Source organism: Coregonus clupeaformis, unplaced genomic scaffold (assembly GCF_020615455.1).
Source record: "Coregonus clupeaformis isolate EN_2021a unplaced genomic scaffold, ASM2061545v1 scaf0160, whole genome shotgun sequence".
Classification (NCBI taxonomy): domain Eukaryota; kingdom Metazoa; phylum Chordata; class Actinopteri; order Salmoniformes; family Salmonidae; genus Coregonus; species Coregonus clupeaformis.
The window spans coordinates 469,108-483,284 of NW_025533615.1; the positions used below are offsets into that span (position 1 = coordinate 469,108).

Sequence of the window (14,177 nt, forward strand, 5' to 3'; positions counted from 1 at the left end):
TTGGTGGTGATTTAGTCCAGTCCAGTCCAGTAATATGACATTTAGTTGGTGGTAATTTAGTCCAGTCCAGTCCAGTAACATGACATTTAGTTGGTGGTGATTTAGTCCAGTCCAGTAACATGACATTCAGGTGGTGGTGATTTAGTCCAGTCCAGTAACATGACATTTAGTTGGTGGTGATTTAGTCCAGTCCAGTCCAGTAACATGACATTTAGTTGGTGGTGATTCAGTCTAGTCCAGTCCAGTAACATGACATTTAGTTGGTGGTGATTTAGTCCAGTCCAGTAACATGACATTTAGTGGGTGGTGATTTAGTCCAGTCCAGTAACATGACATTTAGTGGGTGGTGATTTAGTCCAGTCCAGTAACATGACATTTAGTGGGTGGTGATTTAGTCCAGTCCAGTCCAGTAACATGACATTTAGTTGGTGGTGATATAGTCAAGTCCAGTAACATGACATTTAGTGGGTGGTGATTTAGTCCAGTCCAGTAACATGACATTTAGTGAGTGGTGATTTAGTCCAGTCCAGTAACATGACATTTAGTGAGTGGTGATTTAGTCCAGTCCAGTAACATGACATTTAGTTGGTGGTGATTTAGTCCAGTCCAGTAACATGACATTTAGTTGGTGGTGATTTAGTCCAGTCCAGTCCAGTAACATGACATTTAGTTGGTGGTGATATAGTCAAGTCCAGTAACATGACATTTAGTGAGTGGTGATTTAGTCCAGTCCAGTAACATGACATTTAGTGAGTGGTGATTTAGTCCAGTCCAGTAACATGACATTTAGTTGGTGGTGATTTAGTCCAGTCCAGTAACATGACATTTAGTTGGTGGTGATTTAGTCCAGTCCAGTCCAGTAACATGACATTTAGTTGGTGGTGATTTAGTCCAGTCCAGTAACATGACATTTAGTTGGTGGTGATTTAGTCCAGTCCAGTCCAGTAACATGACATTTAGTTGGTGGTGATTTAGTCCAGTCCAGTAAAATGACATTTAGTGGGTGGTGATTTAGTCCAGTCCAGTAACATGACATTTAGTGGGTGGTGATTTAGTCCAGTCCAGTCCAGTAACATGACATTTAGTTGGTGGTGATATAGTCAAGTCCAGTAACATGACATTTAGTGGGTGGTGATTTAGTCCAGTCCAGTAACATGACATTTAGTGAGTGGTGATTTAGTCCAGTCCAGTAACATGACATTTAGTTGGTGGTGATTTAGTCCAGTCCAGTAACATGACATTTAGTTGGTTGTGATTTAGTCCAGTCCAGTCCAGTAACATGACATTCAGGTGGTGGTGATTTAGTCCAGTCCAGTCCAGTAACATGACATTTAGTTGGTGGTGTTTTAGTCCAGTCCAGTAACATGACATTTAGTTGGTGGTGATTTAGTCCAGTCCAGTAACATGACATTTATTTGGTGGTGATTTAGTCCAGTCCAGTAACATGACATTTAGTTGGTGGTGTTTTAGTCCAGTCCAGTAACATGACATTTAGTTGGTGGTGATTTAGTCCAGTCCAGTAACATGATATTTAGTTGGTGGTGATTTAGTCCAGTCCAGTAACATGACATTTAGTGGGTGGTGATTTAGTCCAGTCCAGTAACATGACATTTAGTTGGTGGTGTTTTAGTCCAGTCCAGTCCAGTAACATGACATTTAGTTGGTGGTGATTTAGTCCAGTCTAGTCCAGTAACATGACATTTAGTTGGTGGTGTTTTAGTCCAGTCCAGTAACATGACATTTAGTTGGTGGTGATTTAGTCCAGTCCAGTCCAGTAACATGACATTCAGGTGGTGGTGACTTAGTCCAGTCCAGTCCAGTAACATGACATTTAGTTGGTGGTGTTTTAGTCCAGTCCAGTAACATGACATTTAGTTGGTGGTGATTTAGTCCAGTCCAGTCCAGTAACATGACATTCAGGTGGTGGTGATTTAGTCCAGTCCAGTCCAGTAACATGACATTTAGTTGGTGGTGTTTTAGTCCAGTCCAGTAACATGACATTTAGTTGGTGGTGATTTAGTCCAGTCCAGTAACATGACATTTAGTTGGTGGTGATTTAGTCCAGTCCAGTAACATGACATTTAGTTGGTGGTGATTTAGTCCAGTCCAGTCCAGTAACATGACATTTAGTTGGTGGTGTTTTAGTCCAGTCCAGTAACATGACATTTAGTTGGTGGTGTTTTAGTCCAGTCCAGTAACATGACATTTAGTTGGTGGTGATTTAGTCCAGTCCAGTAACATGACATTTAGTTGGTGGTGATTTAGTCCAGTCCAGTAACATGACATTTAGTGGGTGGTGATTTAGTCCAGTCCAGTAACATGACATTTAGTTGGTGGTGTTTTAGTCCAGTCCAGTCCAGTAACATGACATTTAGTTGGTGGTGATTTAGTCCAGTCTAGTCCAGTAACATGACATTTAGTTGGTGGTGTTTTAGTCCAGTCCAGTAACATGACATTTAGTTGGTGGTGATTTAGTCCAGTCCAGTCCAGTAACATGACATTCAGGTGGTGGTGATTTAGTCCAGTCCAGTCCAGTAACATGACATTTAGTTGGTGGTGTTTTAGTCCAGTCCAGTAACATGACATTTAGTTGGTGGTGATTTAGTCCAGTCCAGTCCAGTAACATGACATTCAGGTGGTGGTGATTTAGTCCAGTCCAGTCCAGTAACATGACATTTAGTTGGTGGTGTTTTAGTCCAGTCCAGTAACATGACATTTAGTTGGTGGTGATTTAGTCCAGTCCAGTAACATGACATTTAGTTGGTGGTGATTTAGTCCAGTCCAGTAACATGACATTTAGTTGGTGGTGATTTAGTCCAGTCCAGTCCAGTAACATTACATTTAGTTGGTGGTGATTTAGTCCAGTCCAGTCCAGTAACATGACATTTACTTGGTGGTGATTTAGTCCAGTCCAGTAACATGACATTTAGTTGGTGATGATTTAGTCCAGTCCAGTCCAGTAACATGACATTTAGTTGCTGGTGATTTAGTCCAGTCCAGTAACATGACATTTAGTTGGTGGTGATTTAGTCCAGTCCAGTCCAGTAACATGACATTTAGTTGGTGGTGATTTAGTCCAGTCCAGTCCAGTAACATTACATTTAGTTGGTGTTGATTTAGTCTAGTCCAGTCCAGTAACATTACATTTAGTTGGTGTTGATTTAGTCCAGTCCAGTCCAGTAACATGACATTTAGTTGGTGGTGATTTAGTCCAGTCCAGTCCAGTAACATGACATTTAGTTGGTGGTGATTTAGTCCAGTCCAGTAACATGACATTTAGTTGGTGGTGATTTAGTCCAGTCCAGTCCAGTAACATGACATTTAGTTGGTGGTGATTTAGTCCAGTCCAGTCCAGTAACATTACATTTAGTTGGTGTTGATTTAGTCTAGTCCAGTCCAGTAATATTACATTTAGTTGGTGTTGATTTAGTCCAGTCCAGTCCAGTAACATGACATTTAGTTGGTGGTGATTTAGTCCAGTCCAGTCCAGTAACATGACATTTAGTGGGTGGTGATTTAGTCCAGTCCAGTAACATGACATTTAGTTGGTGGTGATTTAGTCCAGTCCAGTCCAGTAACATTACATTTAGTTGGTGTTGATTTAGTCTAGTCCAGTCCAGTAACATTACATTTAGTTGGTGTTGATTTAGTCCAGTCCAGTCCAGTAACATGACATTTAGTTGGTGGTGATTTAGTCCAGTCCAGTCCAGTAACATGACATTTAGTGGGTGGTGATTTAGTCCAGTCCAGTAACATGACATTTAGTTGGTGGTGATTTAGTCCAGTCCAGTCCAGTAACAATACATTTAGTTGGTGTTGATTTAGTCTAGTCCAGTCCAGTAACATTACATTTAGTTGGTGTTGATTTAGTCCAGTCCAGTCCAGTAACATGACATTTAGTTGGTGGTGATTTAGTCCAGTCCAGTCCAGTAACATGACATTTAGTTGGTGGTGATTTAGTCCAGTCCAGTAACATGACATTTAGTTGGTGGTGATTTAGTCCAGTCCAGTAACATGACATTTAGTTGGTGGTGATTTAGTCAAGTCCAGTCCAGTAACATTACATTTAGTTGGTGGTGATTTAGTCCAGTCCAGTCCAGTAACATTACATGTAGTTGGTGGTTATTTAGTCCAGTCCAGTAACATGACATTTAGTTGGTGGTGATTTAGTCCAGTCCAGTAACATGACATTTATTTGGTGGTGATTTAGTCCAGTCCAGTCCAGTAACATGACATTTAGTTGGTGGTAATTTAGTCCAGTCCAGTCCAGTAACATGACATTTAGTTGGTGGTGATTTAGTCCAGTCCAGTAACATGACATTCAGGTGGTGGTGATTTAGTCCAGTCCAGTAACATGACATTTAGTTGGTGGTGATTTAGTCCAGTCCAGTCCAGTAACATGACATTTAGTTGGTGGTGATTCAGTCTAGTCCAGTCCAGTAACATGACATTTAGTTGGTGGTGATTTAGTCCAGTCCAGTAACATGACATTTAGTGGGTGGTGATTTAGTCCAGTCCAGTAACATGACATTTAGTGGGTGGTGATTTAGTCCAGTCCAGTAACATGACATTTAGTGGGTGGTGATTTAGTCCAGTCCAGTCCAGTAACATGACATTTAGTTGGTGGTATTATAGTCAAGTCCAGTAACATGACATTTAGTGGGTGGTGATTTAGTCCAGTCCAGTAACATGACATTTAGTGAGTGGTGATTTAGTCCAGTCCAGTAACATGACATTTAGTGAGTGGTGATTTAGTCCAGTCCAGTAACATGACATTTAGTTGGTGGTGATTTAGTCCAGTCCAGTAACATGACATTTAGTTGGTGGTGATTTAGTCCAGTCCAGTCCAGTAACATGACATTTAGTTGGTGGTGATATAGTCAAGTCCAGTAACATGACATTTAGTGAGTGGTGATTTAGTCCAGTCCAGTAACATGACATTTAGTGAGTGGTGATTTAGTCCAGTCCAGTAACATGACATTTAGTTGGTGGTGATTTAGTCCAGTCCAGTAACATGACATTTAGTTGGTGTTGATTTAGTCCAGTCCAGTCCAGTAACATGACATTTAGTTGGTGGTGATTTAGTCCAGTCCAGTAACATGACATTTAGTTGGTGGTGATTTAGTCCAGTCCAGTCCAGTAACATGACATTTAGTTGGTGGTGATTTAGTCCAGTCCAGTAAAATGACATTTAGTGGGTGGTGATTTAGTCCAGTCCAGTAACATGACATTTAGTGGGTGGTGATTTAGTCCAGTCCAGTCCAGTAACATGACATTTAGTTGGTGGTGATATAGTCAAGTCCAGTAACATGACATTTAGTGGGTGGTGATTTAGTCCAGTCCAGTAACATGACATTTAGTGAGTGGTGATTTAGTCCAGTCCAGTAACATGACATTTAGTTGGTGGTGATTTAGTCCAGTCCAGTAACATGACATTTAGTTGGTTGTGATTTAGTCCAGTCCAGTCCAGTAACATGACATTCAGGTGGTGGTGATTTAGTCCAGTCCAGTCCAGTAACATGACATTTAGTTGGTGGTGTTTTAGTCCAGTCCAGTAACATGACATTTAGTTGGTGGTGATTTAGTCCAGTCCAGTAACATGACATTTAGTTGGTGGTGATTTAGTCCAGTCCAGTAACATGACATTTAGTTGGTGGTGTTTTAGTCCAGTCCAGTAACATGACATTTAGTTGGTGGTGATTTAGTCCAGTCCAGTAACATGATATTTAGTTGGTGGTGATTTAGTCCAGTCCAGTAACATGACATTTAGTGGGTGGTGATTTAGTCCAGTCCAGTAACATGACATTTAGTTGGTGGTGTTTTAGTCCAGTCCAGTCCAGTAACATGACATTTAGTTGGTGGTGATTTAGTCCAGTCTAGTCCAGTAACATGACATTTAGTTGGTGGTGTTTTAGTCCAGTCCAGTAACATGACATTTAGTTGGTGGTGATTTAGTCCAGTCCAGTCCAGTAACATGACATTCAGGTGGTGGTGACTTAGTCCAGTCCAGTCCAGTAACATGACATTTAGTTGGTGGTGTTTTAGTCCAGTCCAGTAACATGACATTTAGTTGGTGGTGATTTAGTCCAGTCCAGTCCAGTAACATGACATTCAGGTGGTGGTGATTTAGTCCAGTCCAGTCCAGTAACATGACATTTAGTTGGTGGTGTTTTAGTCCAGTCCAGTAACATGACATTTAGTTGGTGGTGATTTAGTCCAGTCCAGTAACATGACATTTAGTTGGTGGTGATTTAGTCCAGTCCAGTAACATGACATTTAGTTGGTGGTGATTTAGTCCAGTCCAGTCCAGTAACATGACATTTAGTTGGTGGTGTTTTAGTCCAGTCCAGTAACATGACATTTAGTTGGTGGTGTTTTAGTCCAGTCCAGTAACATGACATTTAGTTGGTGGTGATTTAGTCCAGTCCAGTAACATGACATTTAGTTGGTGGTGATTTAGTCCAGTCCAGTAACATGACATTTAGTGGGTGGTGATTTAGTCCAGTCCAGTAACATGACATTTAGTTGGTGGTGTTTTAGTCCAGTCCAGTCCAGTAACATGACATTTAGTTGGTGGTGATTTAATCCAGTCTAGTCCAGTAACATGACATTTAGTTGGTGGTGTTTTAGTCCAGTCCAGTAACATGACATTTAGTTGGTGGTGATTTAGTCCAGTCCAGTCCAGTAACATGACATTCAGGTGGTGGTGATTTAGTCCAGTCCAGTCCAGTAACATGACATTTAGTTGGTGGTGTTTTAGTCCAGTCCAGTAACATGACATTTAGTTGGTGGTGATTTAGTCCAGTCCAGTCCAGTAACATGACATTCAGGTGGTGGTGATTTAGTCCAGTCCAGTCCAGTAACATGACATTTAGTTGGTGGTGTTTTAGTCCAGTCCAGTAACATGACATTTAGTTGGTGGTGATTTAGTCCAGTCCAGTAACATGACATTTAGTTGGTGGTGATTTAGTCCAGTCCAGTAACATGACATTTAGTTGGTGGTGATTTAGTCCAGTCCAGTCCAGTAACATTACATTTAGTTGGTGGTGATTTAGTCCAGTCCAGTCCAGTAACATTACATTTAGTTGGTGGTTATTTAGTCCAGTCCAGTAACATGACATTTAGTTGGTGGTGATTTAGTCCAGTCCAGTAACATGACATTTATTTGGTGGTGATTTAGTCCAGTCCAGTCCAGTAACATGACATTTAGTTGGTGGTGATTTAGTCCAGTCCAGTCCAGTAACATGACATTTAGTTGGTGGTGATTTAGTCCAGTCCAGTAACATGACATTTAGTTGGTGGTGATTTAGTCCAGTCCAGTAACATGACATTTAGTGGGTGGTGATTTAGTCCAGTCCAGTAACATGACATTTAGTGGGTGGTGATTTAGTCCAGTCCAGTCCAGTAACATGACATTTAGTTGGTGGTGATATAGTCAAGTCCAGTAACATGACATTTAGTGGGTGGTGATTTAGTCCAGTCCAGTAACATGACATTTAGTGAGTGGTGATTTAGTCCAGTCCAGTAACATGACATTTAGTGAGTGGTGATTTAGTCCAGTCCAGTAACATGACATTTAGTTGGTGGTGATTTAGTCCAGTCCAGTAACATGACATTTAGTTGGTGGTGATTTAGTCCAGTCCAGTCCAGTAACATGACATTTAGTTGGTGGTGATATAGTCAAGTCCAGTAACATGACATTTAGTGAGTGGTGATTTAGTCCAGTCCAGTAACATGACATGTAGTGAGTGGTGATTTAGTCCAGTCCAGTAACATGACATTTAGTTGGTGGTGATTTAGTCCAGTCCAGTAACATGACATTTAGTTGGTGGTGATTTAGTCCAGTCCAGTCCAGTAACATGACATTTAGTTGGTGGTGATTTAGTCCAGTCCAGTCCAGTAACATGACATTTAGTTGGTGGTGATTTAGTCCAGTCCAGTAACATGACATTTAGTTGGTGGTGATTTAGTCCAGTCCAGTCCAGTAACATGACATTTAGTTGGTGGTGATTTAGTCCAGTCCAGTAACATGACATTTAGTGGGTGGTGATTTAGTCCAGTCCAGTATCATGACATTTAGTGGGTGGTGATTTAGTCCAGTCCAGTCCAGTAACATGACATTTAGTTGGTGGTGATATAGTCAAGTCCAGTAACATGACATTTAGTGGGTGGTGATTTAGTCGAGTCCAGTAACATGACATTTAGTGAGTGGTGATTTAGTCCAGTCCAGTAACATGACATTTAGTTGGTGGTGATTTAGTCCAGTCCAGTAACATGACATTTAGTTGGTGGTGATTTAGTCCAGTCCAGTCCAGTAACATGACATTCAGGTGGTGGTGATTTAGTCCAGTCCAGTCCAGTAACATGACATTTAGTTGGTGGTGTTTTAGTCCAGTCCAGTAACATGACATTTAGTTGGTGGTGATTTAGTCCAGTCCAGTAACATGACATTTAGTTGGTGGTGATTTAGTCCAGTCCAGTAACATGACATTTAGTTGGTGGTGATTTAGTCCAGTCCAGTCCAGTAACATGACATTTAGTTGGTGGTGTTTTAGTCCAGTCCAGTAACATGACATTTAGTTGGTGGTGTTTTAGTCCAGTCCAGTAACATGACATTTAGTTGGTGGTGATTTAGTCCAGTCCAGTAACATGACATTTAGTTGGTGGTGATTTAGTCCAGTCCAGTAACATGACATTTAGTGGGTGGTGATTTAGTCCAGTCCAGTAACATGACATTTAGTTGGTGGTGTTTTTAGTCCAGTCCAGTCCAGTAACATGACATTTAGTTGGTGGTGATTTAGTCCAGTCCAGTCCAGTAACATGACATTTAGTTGGTGGTGTTTTAGTCCAGTCCAGTAACATGACATTTAGTTGGTGGTGATTTAGTCCAGTCCAGTCCAGTAACATGACATTCAGGTGGTGGTGATTTAGTCCAGTCCAGTCCAGTAACATGACATTTAGTTGGTGGTGTTTTAGTCCAGTCCAGTAACATGACATTTAGTTGGTGGTGATTTAGTCCAGTCCAGTCCAGTAACATGACATTCAGGTGGTGGTGATTTAGTCCAGTCCAGTCCAGTAACATGACATTTAGTTGGTGGTGTTTTAGTCCAGTCCAGTAACATGACATTTAGTTGGTGGTGATTTAGTCCAGTCCAGTCCAGTAACATGACATTCAGGTGGTGGTGATTTAGTCCAGTCCAGTCCAGTAACATGACATTTAGTTGGTGGTGTTTTAGTCCAGTCCAGTAACATGACATTTAGTTGGTGGTGATTTAGTCCAGTCCAGTAACATGACATTTAGTTGGTGGTGATTTAGTCCAGTCCAGTAACATGACATTTAGTTGGTGGTGATTTAGTCCAGTCCAGTCCAGTAACATTACATTTAGTTGGTGGTGATTTAGTCCAGTCCAGTCCAGTAACATTACATTTAGTTGGTGGTTATTTAGTCCAGTCCAGTAACATGACATTTAGTTGGTGGTGATTTAGTCCAGTCCAGTAACATGACATTTATTTGGTGGTGATTTAGTCCAGTCCAGTCCAGTAACATGACATTTAGTTGGTGGTGATTTAGTCCAGTCCAGTCCAGTAACATGACATTTAGTTGGTGGTGATTTAGTCCAGTCCAGTAACATGACATTTAGTTGGTGGTGATTTAGTCCAGTCCAGTAACATGACATTTAGTGGGTGGTGATTTAGTCCAGTCCAGTAACATGACATTTAGTGGGTGGTGATTTAGTCCAGTCCAGTCCAGTAACATGACATTTAGTTGGTGGTGATATAGTCAAGTCCAGTAACATGACATTTAGTGGGTGGTGATTTAGTCCAGTCCAGTAACATGACATTTAGTGAGTGGTGATTTAGTCCAGTCCAGTAACATGACATTTAGTGAGTGGTGATTTAGTCCAGTCCAGTAACATGACATTTAGTTGGTGGTGATTTAGTCCAGTCCAGTAACATGACATTTAGTTGGTGGTGATTTAGTCCAGTCCAGTCCAGTAACATGACATTTAGTTGGTGGTGATATAGTCAAGTCCAGTAACATGACATTTAGTGAGTGGTGATTTAGTCCAGTCCAGTAACATGACATGTAGTGAGTGGTGATTTAGTCCAGTCCAGTAACATGACATTTAGTTGGTGGTGATTTAGTCCAGTCCAGTAACATGACATTTAGTTGGTGGTGATTTAGTCCAGTCCAGTCCAGTAACATGACATTTAGTTGGTGGTGATTTAGTCCAGTCCAGTCCAGTAACATGACATTTAGTTGGTGGTGATTTAGTCCAGTCCAGTAACATGACATTTAGTTGGTGGTGATTTAGTCCAGTCCAGTCCAGTAACATGACATTTAGTTGGTGGTGATTTAGTCCAGTCCAGTAACATGACATTTAGTGGGTGGTGATTTAGTCCAGTCCAGTATCATGACATTTAGTGGGTGGTGATTTAGTCCAGTCCAGTCCAGTAACATGACATTTAGTTGGTGGTGATATAGTCAAGTCCAGTAACATGACATTTAGTGGGTGGTGATTTAGTCGAGTCCAGTAACATGACATTTAGTGAGTGGTGATTTAGTCCAGTCCAGTAACATGACATTTAGTTGGTGGTGATTTAGTCCAGTCCAGTAACATGACATTTAGTTGGTGGTGATTTAGTCCAGTCCAGTCCAGTAACATGACATTCAGGTGGTGGTGATTTAGTCCAGTCCAGTCCAGTAACATGACATTTAGTTGGTGGTGTTTTAGTCCAGTCCAGTAACATGACATTTAGTTGGTGGTGATTTAGTCCAGTCCAGTAACATGACATTTAGTTGGTGGTGATTTAGTCCAGTCCAGTAACATGACATTTAGTTGGTGGTGATTTAGTCCAGTCCAGTCCAGTAACATGACATTTAGTTGGTGGTGTTTTAGTCCAGTCCAGTAACATGACATTTAGTTGGTGGTGTTTTAGTCCAGTCCAGTAACATGACATTTAGTTGGTGGTGATTTAGTCCAGTCCAGTAACATGACATTTAGTTGGTGGTGATTTAGTCCAGTCCAGTAACATGACATTTAGTGGGTGGTGATTTAGTCCAGTCCAGTAACATGACATTTAGTTGGTGGTGTTTTAGTCCAGTCCAGTCCAGTAACATGACATTTAGTTGGTGGTGATTTAGTCCAGTCCAGTCCAGTAACATGACATTTAGTTGGTGGTGTTTTAGTCCAGTCCAGTAACATGACATTTAGTTGGTGGTGATTTAGTCCAGTCCAGTCCAGTAACATGACATTCAGGTGGTGGTGATTTAGTCCAGTCCAGTCCAGTAACATGACATTTAGTTGGTGGTGTTTTAGTCCAGTCCAGTAACATGACATTTAGTTGGTGGTGATTTAGTCCAGTCCAGTAACATGACATTTAGTGGGTGGTGATTTAGTCCAGTCCAGTAACATGACATTTAGTGGGTGGTGTTTTAGTCCAGTCCAGTAACATGACATTTAGTTGGTGGTGATTTAGTCCAGTCCAGTAACATGACATTTAGTTGGTGGTGATTTAGTCCAGTCCAGTAACATGACATTTAGTTGGTGGTGATTTAGTCCAGTCCAGTCCAGTAACATGACATTTAGTTGGTGGTGATTTAGTCCAGTCCAGTCCAGTAACATGACATTTAGTTGGTGGTGATTTAGTCCAGTCCAGTAACATGACATTTAGTTGGTGGTGTTTTAGTCCAGTCCAGTCCAGTAACATGACATTTAGTTGGTGGTGATTTAGTCCAGTCCAGTAACATGACATTTAGTTGGTGGTGATTTAGTCCAGTCCAGTAACATGACATTTAGTTGGTGGTGATTTAGTCCAGTCCAGTAACATGACATTTAGTGGGTGGTGATTTAGTCCAGTCCAGTAACATGACATTTAGTTGGTGGTGATTTAGTCCAGTCCAGTAACATGACATTTAGTTGGTGGTGATTTAGTCCAGTCCAGTAACATGACATTTAGTTGGTGGTGATTTAGTCCAGTCCAGTAACATGACATTTAGTGGGTGGTGATTTAGTCCAGTCCTGTAACATGACATTTAGTGGGTGGTGATTTAGTCCAGTCCAGTAACATGACATTTAGTGGGTGGTGATTTAGTCCAGTCCAGTAACATGACATTTAGTGGGTGGTGATTTAGTCCAGTCCAGTAACATGACATGCCAAACTGTGGTCTAGCCAGTAGCTAACCTGTCTGGTTCTTTTTCCAACAGGGACATGATGTCAATGGTTGCATGTTTTAAATGGCACCCTGTTTACTATATAGTAAATCGGATGTCATTTGGGGTTCAACAATGTCTACACGGTGAACATGCCCACTTTGTAGGCTAGGTAGGCTACTGTGTGTCTCCCTAAAGCATCACATTAATAGAGTCTGCTTCTTTGAATTAAAGGAAGATCCGACCTTGGTGAACATCCCAAATGGCACCCTATTCCCTATATAGTGCACTACTTTAGACCAGAGAATCGAACCCTATTCCCTATATAGTGCACTACTTTAGACCAGAGAATGGCACCCTATTCCCTATATAGTGCACTACTTTAGACCAGAGAATCGAACCCTATTCCCTATATAGTGCACTACTTTAGACCAGAGAATGGCACCCTATTCCCTATATAGTGCACTACTTTTGGCCGGAGCCCTAATGCCCTATATAGGGAATAGGGTGCCATTTGGGATACAAGCATAACCTCTTGACATTGTTACAATCTCTCCCAGCTCTTCAGTCATGTAAACACCAAATCAGGGCAGGTATGGATGACGTGGTCCTCTGTAGCTCAGCTGGTAGAGCCCGGCGCTTGTAACGCCAAGGTAGTGGGTTCGATCCCCAGGACCACCCATACGTAAAAATGAATGCACGCATGACTGTAAGTCGCTTTGGATAAAAGCGTCTGCTAAATGGCATATTATTATTATTATGTGATTGCATTGGCACTCCTCGATCCATTGAATTCATGTTTTTTTCTTTTCTTTATTCAGATCTGACTATTTTAATGACACGTTTTCTTAATCAAGAGAATGCCGAACTTTTAGAAACACGTTTTCTTAATCAAGAGAACGCTCACCCTTGCAGTCATGACTACCTGCCTGCATGGAATGTTTTGACTAGACAGTTGTTCAGAAAACACGTGCATGGTCTCACACACACACACACACACACAGAGAGAGAGAGAGAGAGCACTATATTGATCATACAGAAGGCTATATTAGATATATTTTATTGATCAACAAGGAACTGGGATAAAATAATGTGTGCTAAATAACTACGAAATAATGTGTGCACTGTGCTCTGAAGTTATTTACATTAGGCTGTAGCCTCTTTTTAAATTAGATTGCAGTAAGATTGAAGCACGTTTATGAATATGTAAAATGTCTCTACAAAGCTTTCAGCCAACATTACCATGAGAAAAGACTCATGCAGTCGGGGTTAATATTTCAACCGCGTCAAAATTCTCATGGCAGTTTCTGGCATTTCTTTTTCAGGGGAAAACCTTTATCAAATGTTTTTAGATTAGCACTACAGCACTGTGCTGCGTTACGCAGTAGTCTAATATGATATTTGAATGACTATTTTGTGTCCATAAGCATTTCAGAGATTGAAGTCGATACATTTATTGAAATGCTCAATGTGGTATTCCAATTCATAGGACAATAATTGTACATGTTGCGCTGTTCTATCACTGTGTAGCCTTTTGTACAGCTAAGCTACATCATGCTGAAGTATTTTTCTCTGGTGTAGGCCCACATTATAATGGACTTTAAAGCGGTGTTGGAATCTGCTATTACCAAATCATTCAGACGCATGCATGGCGCAAATGTACCTGGAACGTTCCCGTAAACTATTACGCAATCGGATGAAATCCAGTCCGTCCCTGATTAAAGGCAATTCATTGAAGAGAGACTTGAGTACAGTGATATAAGCAACAGTTCTTTCAGCCCAAATTCCCGCTACTAACCCTCAGTCCACTTGTTTAGTGAATGTAGGGGATAGTGATGGGTCGTTCCCGAACGAACGGCTCTTTTTGAACGGATCTTTTTGGTGAACGTCGGGAACCGAATCGCATCGGTGAAAGGGCTGTTCATTTGGCTCCCTGATTTGCATACTGCTACTGCTTTTTAAGCTCAAAACAACGTTTTTCTGCAGATAAGTTACAAAATAATTCTGTAAAGAGGGCGAATC

At 41.1% G+C, this 14,177-nt stretch overlaps 1 protein-coding gene across 1 annotated transcript in view; it reads right to left on the reverse strand.

Moving 5' to 3' along the window:
• fam167ab (family with sequence similarity 167 member Ab) overlaps nucleotides 1-13,971 on the reverse strand; it is a 31,482-nt gene extending 17,511 nt beyond the window's left edge. The window contains exon 1 of the mRNA XM_041865713.2: nucleotides 13,819-13,971. The gene's annotated coding sequence lies outside the window, so the exon portion shown is untranslated. The remainder of the gene's footprint in view (nucleotides 1-13,818) is intronic.
• Nucleotides 13,972-14,177: the final 206 nt, after the last annotated feature.